An 11,457-nucleotide genomic window follows, 5' to 3' on the forward strand; every position below is an offset into this window, starting at 1 on the left:
GTTGACAGACCCTTAAGTTAAGTACAATGATTTAAAGGAACTAAACCAGACTTGTGAATGAAGTGGGGAGTCCCAGGCTCAGTGGCTGAAGGTGATAACCCTTGACCCTTCACTCCTACCCATTCTCCCCCTTTTTAGATTCTTTGCCTTTGTGATTCCTTTGTAGAAGTCCTAGGAGGAAGGAATCCTGGGGCCTCTGGTGGGGATAAAGTAAAAGGGATCTGGAGATGCTGGCTGTGCACCTGGGGTTGATGGAAAAAAGCCCATTGTTTTGTTTTTACAATTGCATTTCTTCTCAGAGCTGAGTTAATGATCCCTTCCTGACCTTCTACTTTTCAAAGCCCTTTCACATTTTTCCTTTCATTCCATCCTCCCAAGAATCCTGGGAGGAGGAAAGGGCAGGGGAATTATCACCCCCATTTTATTGAGGCCACAACAGGAATGAGCTTGCCTGTGGCAATCAATGGCAGGGGCCCAGGTCTCCTGCCTCCCAATATAGTGTTCTTTCCATATCATCTTTTAAATTCTTCACAGAACATGGGGCCTGGCACTAGATACACCTGAATACAATTCCACACACTTAACTAGGGCATCATCTCTGAGCTTTAGGGTTCTCATCTAGAAAATAATGATGCATATAATATGTACCTCAATTTAATTCAACATACACTTACTAGGTACTATGTCCTAGGTACTAGAAATGTAATGACAAAAATGAACCAGCTCCTGGGTGCAAGAGCTTACATTCTTTTGGAAGAGCCAACACAGACACATAAAAATATTTACAAATGTATATGGAAAAAAATACAAGGTAATCTGAGGAGGAGGGAAATCTGTACCTGAGGAAATCTAGAAAAGTCACAAAGAGATGACACCTGAGGAAGTGAGGGATTCTTTAATTTGAGGAAAAAAGGGAAAGCATTCCAGATGGAGGGGAATGCCTGTGAATAGGTATAGAATACTAGGTGAAGAAATTAGGTGTAGAGAGTTTAATAAATGCTCTACCTACCTACTATCTATCTATCTATCTCCACTTATCCATATGTCTTTGCATTCATTTCTCTCTTTTTCTCTTTGTCTCTAGCTGTTTCTCTTCCTGTTTCTCATTTATTTATCCATTCATTATCTATTTCTATCTATAATCTATTTAACTATCCATCCATCTAACATGGTGGGATCCTGTGCTTTGAGAAAATCATTTTGGCAGCTGTATATAGATAGATTGAAGTGAGAAGAGCCTTGAGGTAGAGAGAATAAGTTTTAGGCTTTTATAATACTCCAGGGAAGAAATGATGAGGCCCAAGTTAAGGTAGTAATCCTGTGAAGTAGAGGGAAGAAGACAATTGGGAGAGACGCTCCAGAGGTAGAAATAAGACAATAATCCATTTGGCAACTGATTAGCTATGTGGGATTGGGAGAGAAGGAGGAGTTGAAGATTACACCATGGTTTCAAACTTGGAAGGGCTGGAGATGCCCTTGACAGATAGAGGTAAGTTTAGAAGAGAAGTAGGTTTGAAAGGAGAGTGATTTTTATCGAAGGGAATAATGTAAAACAAGACTGGAAAGATAGGTGGTCATCAGATTTTGGAGGACTGTCAATACCAAACTAAGGATTTTATATCTGATATATGTGTAAAGTGAATTGCAATACTTAAGATGTTCCAGAATATTTTAGATGCCCTCTAAGACCCTTCCAGTTCTGAACTTCTATGATTCTATGGATGTGTCAGTGAGAAATTAGAGGGTCAGAGGTAAATGTAACTTGAAGTTTTTAAGGCTGGATGATTGGGAAGATGGTGGTCCATTATAGAAACCACCAATGAAAATACAGAAGGTGGGGGACTAGAAAGTTTAGGACAAAAAGAGACGAGTTCTTTTTTGAATGTCAAATTTGAAGGTTTGGTGGATGGGTGGAAGTATGGGATGAGCTGAGAAGAGTAAGTAAGAGAAAAAAAGAAGGAAAGAGAAAGGAAGGGAAAGGAGAAGGGAAAAGGACAAAAAACAGAACCCATTTTAAGAAGTATGTGAAGGGGAATGAGGAGTAAACAAAGAGAACAGAGTAGACCCATGAAAATACAAGTATGAGTGGCATTGTGGAAAGAGAGTTGGATTTGGCATCAAAGGATTTAAGTTTTAATCCCAGCTCTGTTGTTTACATTTGTGGAACACTGGGCAAATTATATAGTGTCTCTGACCTTCAGTACCTTCATCTGTAAAATAAAGTAGAGGTAGACTAGATGACCTATAGAGTACATTCCAGCTTTAAACTTATGATCTTAGATATGATGGGTACTTTTAGCCAAAGAAGGTGAAGGTGCCATGAAGAAAGTGATGGATGGTTCACGGTATCAAATGCTGCAGGTCAGGAAGGATGATCTAAAAAGTCATTAGATTTAGTGATAATGACAATGTGGAGGCAGTAGTTTCTGTAAACTACTCAATAAACTCCACTGATTCCTTTATTATCTTTAGAATAAGATACTAATTCCTCATATGGCATCAAAAACCTTTTACAGCCTTCTTTCAACCTCCCTTTTCTGGTTCATTACTGTTTTTCCTTCATGAACTCTTTGGTCTAGTCAATTTGACTTTCTTGCTATTCCTCTTATATGACATTCCATTTTTCCATCTCTGTGCCTTTGTACATGCTGTCCTCCGTGCTTTAAATGCTTTTCCTCTTCACCTTACTTTCTTAGAATACCCTCTTTCTTGTGAAGTTCAGTTCAAATACCAACTTTGATAAGAGATCTTTCCTAATCCCCTTGTATTTCATCAACCAATTGCCTTGCATTTATTATTAAGATCATTTGTCAATCATTTCTTAGTTTGTTACTTGACTCATTCCCATATTTAATCTTCTCCTGAGCTATTGCATAGCGTAATTTAGGGATATGTTTGTCTATCTTCTATTAATAAAATTTTGACATGTTTTCCAATCAACCAGATTCCAACTCTCCACCCTTATTAATTAAACATTATTAGATAATATCTAATCTCTCTCAATAGTAACTATTCATCTCTATATTAAAATACCCAATCTTCTAGAATTAAACAAATATTAAAATTACTGATGTAATTTATTAAAAATGGAATCAATAATGCTGTTTGTCCTTTGTTTCAAAGAGGATGAATGATATCATGGGTGATGTCTTTACTTCTTCATAAATTGGATTCAAGTGAGGCAGAGTTGCACTAGACTTTGTTAGACTCATTGTTTCTTCCAGAGTCAAGAGTCATCAAAGACCAGTGGCAAGACAATAGACAAGATGACCTTGGCTACTTTGATGTCTGATCAAGCTCTAAGAACTCCATAGCTTCTGCTTCAGCCACTTTCATGGCAGTTGGAACAAATTGTTCTTATCTACTCATGGAAATCTTAACATGCTTGAGATAGAAATTTCTCTATCAACAGGTTTGAAGGCCATCAGTTATTTTCACCTGGTTTAGTTTATCTGCCTAGAGGGTTTTACTATGGTGCGACTGCTTTACATGCTGCAATTTCTTGGAACCACAGGTAGTGTTGGGTAAAAAGTGAACACCAAAGGTGAATGGACAACCTTGGAAAGGGCTCCAGAAACCCTTATGCCAGGGGTTTTGACCCTTCCTTAATACCTCAGATATGCAGGAATCAGTAATAAAATATACATAGTTAATTATTTACAATCTTAGCTAGGAGAAAGATAAGAGACATAATTACCTCAAATGTTATTCTAATAGATTTTCTATTATCTCTCATTTTCTGAGAACACAATCCCACAAAATTTAATTGATTCAGGATAATAAAAATTCTCTTTATGAGAATCCTCTTCATTTTTCTTCAAAAGATATGTTATAATAGTACCAGCAGGAAAAAAAAAATGTTCCATGGTCTCCCTTCTCTCTTTTCTACCTTCTTGTCATGAGTGGAGAAGATTCTCTAGCTTCTTATAAACATTATTTTGAACAGCTTCTCCAAAAAGACAGTTAAAACTTTTGTTTCCACAACATTCCATTTGTCTATTAAAAGTACAGTAAGTATAGCCTCTGCAGGATAGTATTTTGAAATAGATATTTCACATGCATTTTGAATATTTCCATATATGTACATGTTTTACATATTATTGAATGTACATAATGTTGTACATTCCTTGGAGAATATAATCTCGAGGGCTGGGACTTTTATTTTTGTCTTTGTATGCTTAGCACTAGTATAGTTGTTGACATATAAATATGTGATGATTGATTGTAGAATGGTGGGGGCAGAAGCCAGACTGCAAGAGAATGAACAATGACTGGATGGATGGTAGTAATGAATATGGGTGACTCTAGAAGTAGAAGAGAGAAATGAGGGTAACTTCTTGTTTGTGTAGAAGGGCTGACATGTTTATTTTTAGGATAAGTGAGATCAGCAATATATTTATTTTCAGGCTCAGAAAAGGAGACAATAATAATGAAAAAAGAAAAGAAAAGAAAACAGTTCATATTTCTATGTTGCTTTAAGATTTACAAAGAAGAATTGTACTTTTCCCCTCTCTGTTGCAATAATAGAACACAATGGGTGTAGATCATTGCATTTACTCTCAGACTTGGTTGGGGTGTCAGCTCATTTTGCAGTTTTCCCTTCTTTTTAATTCTATATTATAGGGATTGGCTTTTGGAATAGGGAAGGGAGAGAGATATATGAAGAAATGTACATAATATAAAAATAAAAGATATTAATATAGATCTTTTTAAAAAGATTTATAGCATATATTCCACATAGCAACTTTTTGAGAGAGAGTATAAATTCTCTAATCCTCATTTTAAAGATGATGAAACTGTGCCTTACAGAGAGAAAATTAATAGACCTGGAACTCCAGAGACCAGATGAAGGGCTCTTTCTCCAACATCGGTGTTTCTAAATCTGTGGATTGAGGAACCCATGTTCTCTTGGAGTTATTATAGTGAGTTATCCTCATCTCATTAAATGACTCAGTATAACAAATAAGCAAACATTCCTTCTGCAGACTGAATAAATAGAATGTTACTTGAGGAAGTCACGCAGCCTTGCAGATTGGGCCCACTACAAACTCATGTTTTCTCCTCTTAGCTGGGTCCTTGATGCTGTGGCCCCAGAGCAGGCCTTTGATTTTTCATTGATTGTGGGTGATGTTTATTTTGTTACTTGTTCCGAGCCTTCCCTTTAAGCCTCCTACATTATTATGCTGTCCTCTAGTACCAGCGGAAAACCTGGCCTCTTTGGTTTTCATCGAACACAGCCATCTGTTAGGAGTTTCCTCTTCTCTCCTATTCTACAATTTCCAAATCCATCTACATTTTTACCCATTGTTTCTTATTTACTTCAATTTCAGAGAAAGTGGTAGCCCAACACCTGAACAAAACCAAACCCTTGAACTGATCCCTTTCATCTCATCCACTCCCTTCCTCAGGGATTTTACTCCTTCAATCTTTCAACTTCAATATCTTCCTACCCTCTGGTTCCTTCCCTGCTGCCCACACACATATACAGCTTCTCCCAATCTTAAAACAAAACAAAACAAAAAACCCCCTCAAAAATAACAATAAAAACAAAGATCCTTCATTTAACCCAGCATCCCCTAAAACAATAGCCCTTTATCTTTTTCCCCTTTCACTGCCCAACTATTAGCCTAGAGGATTCTGTAACTTTTTTACCTATCTCTACTTTAGTGATCTGGTGAAATTGATGGACCCTTTTTCAGAATAATGGTTTTTTCCCCTTTTTAAAAATTATTATAGCTTTTTACAAGATATATGCATAGGTAATTTTTCAGCATTGACAGTTGCAAATTCTTTTGTTCCAACTTTTTCCCTCCTCCCCACCCCTTCCCCCAGATGGCAGGTTGACCAATACATGTTAAATATGTTAAACTATAAGTTAAATACAATATATGTATACATGTCCAAACAGTTAATTTGCTGTATAAAAAGAGTCAGACTTTGAAATAGTGTACAATTAGCCTGTGAAGGAAATCAAAAATTCAGGCAGACAAAAATAGAGGGATTGGGAATTCTATGTAGTGGTTCATAGTCATCTCCCAAAGTTCTTTACCTGGGTGTAGCTGGTTCAGTTCATTACTGCTCTATTGGAACTGATTTGGTTCCTCTTCGTTGTTGAAGAGGGCCACGTCCATCAGAATTGATCATCATATAGTATTGTTGTTGAAGTAGATAATGATCGTCCTGCTCGTTTCACTCAGCATCAGTTCATGTAAATCTCTCCAGGCCTTTCTGAAATCATCCTGCTGGTCATTTCTTACAGAACAATAATACAGAATAATGTTTTTAATGCATAGAATAAAATATGTAGGATGATAAAGGAAACCTATTGAAATTCAATTATTTTAAAAAGTATTAAATTATTTTGTAAAAATCCACAAGTTCAAGTTCAAGGGTCCCAGATTAAGAACTAGTCTTCTCTTTCAGATAACTTCAAATTTCATAGTTGGATAAAAGGATAGAGAGAAAGATTGATAGATAAAGGATAAACAGAAGAATAGAATGATATAAATAATAGATATGTCATCACATATGTATATATACACGTATGTATATATACATGTGTTTATACCATGTGTTGTGTGTGTTTATATACACGTAGACACATAGAGGTCTACATACACATGTATCACACAAATAATATATGCATATATCTATATGCCCATGAATGAAATATTATATATATGCAAATAATATTGTATACATATGTGTATAATATGTAAACAATATATATATATATATATTATATATATACATATATCTTGTTTGTCCACAGTTATTTTTGTCTCTCTGATTAGACGATGAGCTCCTTGAGAGCACTGACTATTTTTGCCTTTCTTTGTATCTAGCACTTAGCTTGGTATCTGGCCATAGTATACACAATAAATGCTTGTTGACTTGACTCTCCTTGACTTGGGTGAGGAAAAGGAGTCAAGGAAGATTGAGTTTATAAACCTAAAGGACTAAACATAAACCTGATGGACTAGAAGAATAGTGTTGCCCTTAATAGAAGTAGCAAAAAATTAGAGACTGGGAGAAATAATGAGTGCCATTTGCTGATGGTGTACCTAAGTAGATAGGGCTTCTGAGAAGCTGCTAATTTGGGACTACCGGATCAGGAAAGCTGAATAAACAATTTAGAAAGTCGAGGATAGTTTGAGATTTGATGAGCTCACCAAGGAAGAAAGTAGGAGGGAAGTTGGAGAATGTGTTAAGTAGAGATCCATAACAAAGAAGTGATGGGATAAGGATGTGTATCTGATAAAGACTAAGAAGAAGTAATCAGATAAATTAATGGAGAATCTGGAGAGAGCATTGTCATGGAAGCCAAGTTAGAAAAAATGTTGAGGAACAGAAGGTGAGGGTGAGGAGTACCAGTATCAAAAGCTGCAAAGGCTGAATGAAAACTGAGAAAAAGCTCTGGATTTATCAACTAACTTCAGTAACAGTAGTTCTGATAATACTGAGGACTTAGAAGCCAGATCACAAGGTGTTAAATGATGAGAGAATAATGAGGAAATGGGAAGAAACTGATGTAGATAATTGTCTCTTGGACAAGAGTTTTTAATCTTAATTCTTCCTTCAAATATATATCGGAACTGTCTTGAATAATCTTCAAATCCATCAAAAATATTCTTGATTTGATAGCAGCTTTTTAGCATTTATTTTCATTCAATTGATAATTGCTAATAGACACTGATATTTATACAAAGTTTACAAAATCCTTCACATCCATTATTTTATTTGAGCCTCAAAAAACTTCTGTGAGATAGATAAATATCACAGAAACTGTTTATCTCTTTTTATAAACGAGGAAACCCAGACTCTCAGGTTAATTGGCTTGCTCAGTGTCACATAACTTATAAGTATCAGAGATACACTTTGAGTCTCTTCTAGACTTTTAAGTCATGCATGTCAGCCATGATCCCTGCAACTGAAATAATTAATATTATCTATGTTTATCTTTTTCTTTATTTTGTAAAGTATTTCCCATTTGCATTTAATCCAGTTGGGGCAGCACTGGAAGTGTCATGGACTACCTGCCAGGTTTAACCGCCTCTGATCTAATAGTTGCTAATTTTCTCCAAAAATTCATAGATCTTAATAATTACTAATAGATTCTGACTATACATCTTCTATCAAAGGAGGAAAGGTGGCATGGTAGATAGAGTACTTTATTTTCCTGAGTTCAAATCTGTCCTCAAATACTTACTGGCTCTGTGACCTTGCACAAGTCATTTAACCCTATTTGCCACAGTTTCCTTATCTGTAAAATGAATTGGAGAAGGAAATAGCAAATAACTTTAGTACCCTTGCTAAGAAAACTCCAAATGGAGTTGCGAAGACTTGGACAGGACTGGACAACAACTGAAAATACTTGAATAGGCTGGGATCTGTGGAGTCACCATTCAAGGTGAGGGAGAAAGAAAGGAGCAATGATGATCAACGTAGTAATATCACTGATGGGACAGGAAGGGATGACATAGAAATAAGATATAGTTGGAGAGCTTAGCTTTGGTAAAGAATAGGAATCCTTTAGGAACCTGATTCTCATTCTGGAACAAAAGAAGAAAACATTAATAAGGACATTGATACAGAATGGGAGAAGTTGAGTCTCCAAAGATGGTCTCAATCTTTTTCAGTAAAGGTGGAGCCAAAGGTATCTTTGGAAAGACAGAGGGGAAGCTATGAAGTTGGGAGATTTGAGGAGAGGAGAGGAGAAGGTTTGAAATATGGGCCTGTAGTCTTTGTGACTCCTACACCTGGGCTTGACCCCTCAGATTACAGGGTCCCCTGACCTCTGGCATTTAGCCTTAGGGCTCTATGACTTTTCATGCCAGGGTCTGGGGCATGTGTCAGCCTACTTTACTAGGTCTAGGGATTCTGTGACCTCTTACAATTTAGTCTGGTCTGACCTTTTACTCCTGAGCCTGACACTCTCTGATACACCTAGGAATGAGCCTCTCTGATCTCTTGTACCTATGCCTGGGGCCCCTGTGATCTTTCATTCCTGAGTTTCAGGCATCTTTGACCCTTCCCTCCCCAGTTTCAGTCCAATATCACAAATAGTCTCTTGGACATTTCAAACTAGATGTCCCACTTGAACTCAACATGGCCAAGACCAAATTCACAATTTCTGCCCCCTAATCTTCCCTTTCTTTCAAATTTCCTTTTTTTCTCTCTTTCAAGGGTACCACTGTTCTTCCTGCCTTTGAGGTTTGCAACTATGACATTATCCATGCCTCCTTACTCTTCCTCATCCCAGGAATCCAATCAGTTTCCAGACTGTCACTGATACCTTCATGATATCTATTCATACGATCATCTTAATTCAGGATCTTATCACCTCTCCCCTATAGCCTCTTTTGTCTTACATCCTGTGCATAGCTATCAAAATAATTTTCTATAAGTGCAGATCTAAGCATTTCACTCTCCTACTCAGTTGATTCTACTGGCTCCTTAATGTCCCTAGAATCAAATATAAATTCTTCTGCTTAGGTTTTAAAACCCTTCATAATATTCAAGCAAATTATCTTTCAGTGCTATTGGACAATATTCCCTTCCTACACTCTGTGCTTTATTCAAACTAGCTTCTCCATTCCTCACATCCATTTCCCTTCTCCAAGCCTGTCATGCCCTTCCTCCTCACTGCCATTTCAAAGAGTCTCTGTCTTCCTTTAAATTGCAAATCAAACACCATCTTTTATGTGATAACTCCAACTGTAAGAATCCTTCCCTTACAAACTACCATGTTTTCAACTGCTTTATATTTATTCTCCTTATGGTTATTCTCTAAAAATAAATGTATATATATAATGTATAATTATATATATATCTTATATTTTCCCCAAATTATATGTTAAAAACATTAAAAAAAGTTTTGAGTTCCAAATTCTATCTCTCAATCCCTCCCTTGCTTCCTACCTCCCTGAAATGATAAGCAGATATAGGGTATACATGTGCAATCATGTAAAACATTTCCATATTAGTCATTTTGTACAAGAAGTCTCAAATAAAAAAAAAAGAAAGAAAATGAAAATAGCATACTTGAGTCTATATTCAAACAATATCAGTTTTTTCTCTGGAGGCACATAGTATGCTTTACCGTGAGTCCTTTGGAATTATCTTAGATCATTGTATTGCTGAGAAGATCTAAGTCATTCATAGTTCTACATTGAAAAATATTGCTGTTACTATGTATAACATTCTCCTGGTTGTGTTTGCTTCATTTTGCTTCAGTTCATAAAACTCTTTCCAGCTTTTTCTGAAATTGTCCTGCTTGTCATTTCTTACAGCAGAATGATATTCCAGCACAATAATGTATCACAGCTTGTTTATCCATCTCCCAACTGACAGGCATCCCTTCGATTTCCAATTCTTAGCCACCACAAAATAGTGGCTATAAATATCTTTGTATAAATACATCCCCCCTTTTATATCTGAGATATAGACCTAGCTGAATACATCTTTATAACTATTGTCTTTCCTATTAGAACATAAACCCTTTGTAGTCAGAATTGTTTTAGTCTTTGTGCTTGTAGCCCTCACACATGGCATAGTGCCTGGCACACCATAGGTGTTTAACAAATGGTTGTTGATTAATTGGCCGATAGTCTATCAATCTTATATTTTCAAATTGCCAACTAGAAAGCTGTTCTCAGACACACTCTTTTAAACCAGCTGCTCACATTCTCAAATCTGCTTTTGTTGTCTGAAACTCCTACCTATGACTAGCAGTATTGATGAAAATACCATCTGTGCCTCTAAATCAGGGGTTCTAAAATTTGTGTGTGTGAATATGTACATATCGTGAACCCCTTTAGTAATCTGGGAAATTTTATGGCCCCTTCTTAATCATGATTTTAAATCTGTAAAATAAAGTACATAGGAAATCAACTACATTGAAATATCATTATCAAAAAACACTCCCATCCCCCAGTTTCTCAGACCTCAGATTTCGAGGTCCTGCCCTACAGGCTGTAGTTTTCTGCTGGGGATTTCCTAATCCCTAACAAGGCTCCAGGCTTCCTTCTGATGGTATCATTTATCCCTGAATTAATTACCGGGAAGGGCATTTGGTCTTCTATTGTGATAAGTTCTCTTATTACATCTTAGATACATACCTACCTCATGAAGAGAGCAAACCTTTGTAGTGTTCCTATCAAGGGTTGCCTTGGTATCTCTTAGCAGGAAATTACAAGCCACCGCGACTTCTCTCTTCTTCCTCTGTTCATTGCTAAATGAACTGTTCTCTGATAGTATGTGTTACCTAGATGTGGAGGGTCAGAGGGATCACATCAGGGGATCAGCATTAGCACAGTTGTGTAGCTTAGTGAATAAGTAATTATTTCACTTTTACACATTATTTTGTTTGGGTTTATAATATTGACTTCTGCATTTCACATTCCTCAGTTATATTGTTATATTGCATTTTTTTAAGAGTACTAAACATTTTGAGCT

This window comes from Sarcophilus harrisii, chromosome 3 (genome assembly GCF_902635505.1).
Source record: "Sarcophilus harrisii chromosome 3, mSarHar1.11, whole genome shotgun sequence".
NCBI lineage: Eukaryota > Metazoa > Chordata > Mammalia > Dasyuromorphia > Dasyuridae > Sarcophilus > Sarcophilus harrisii.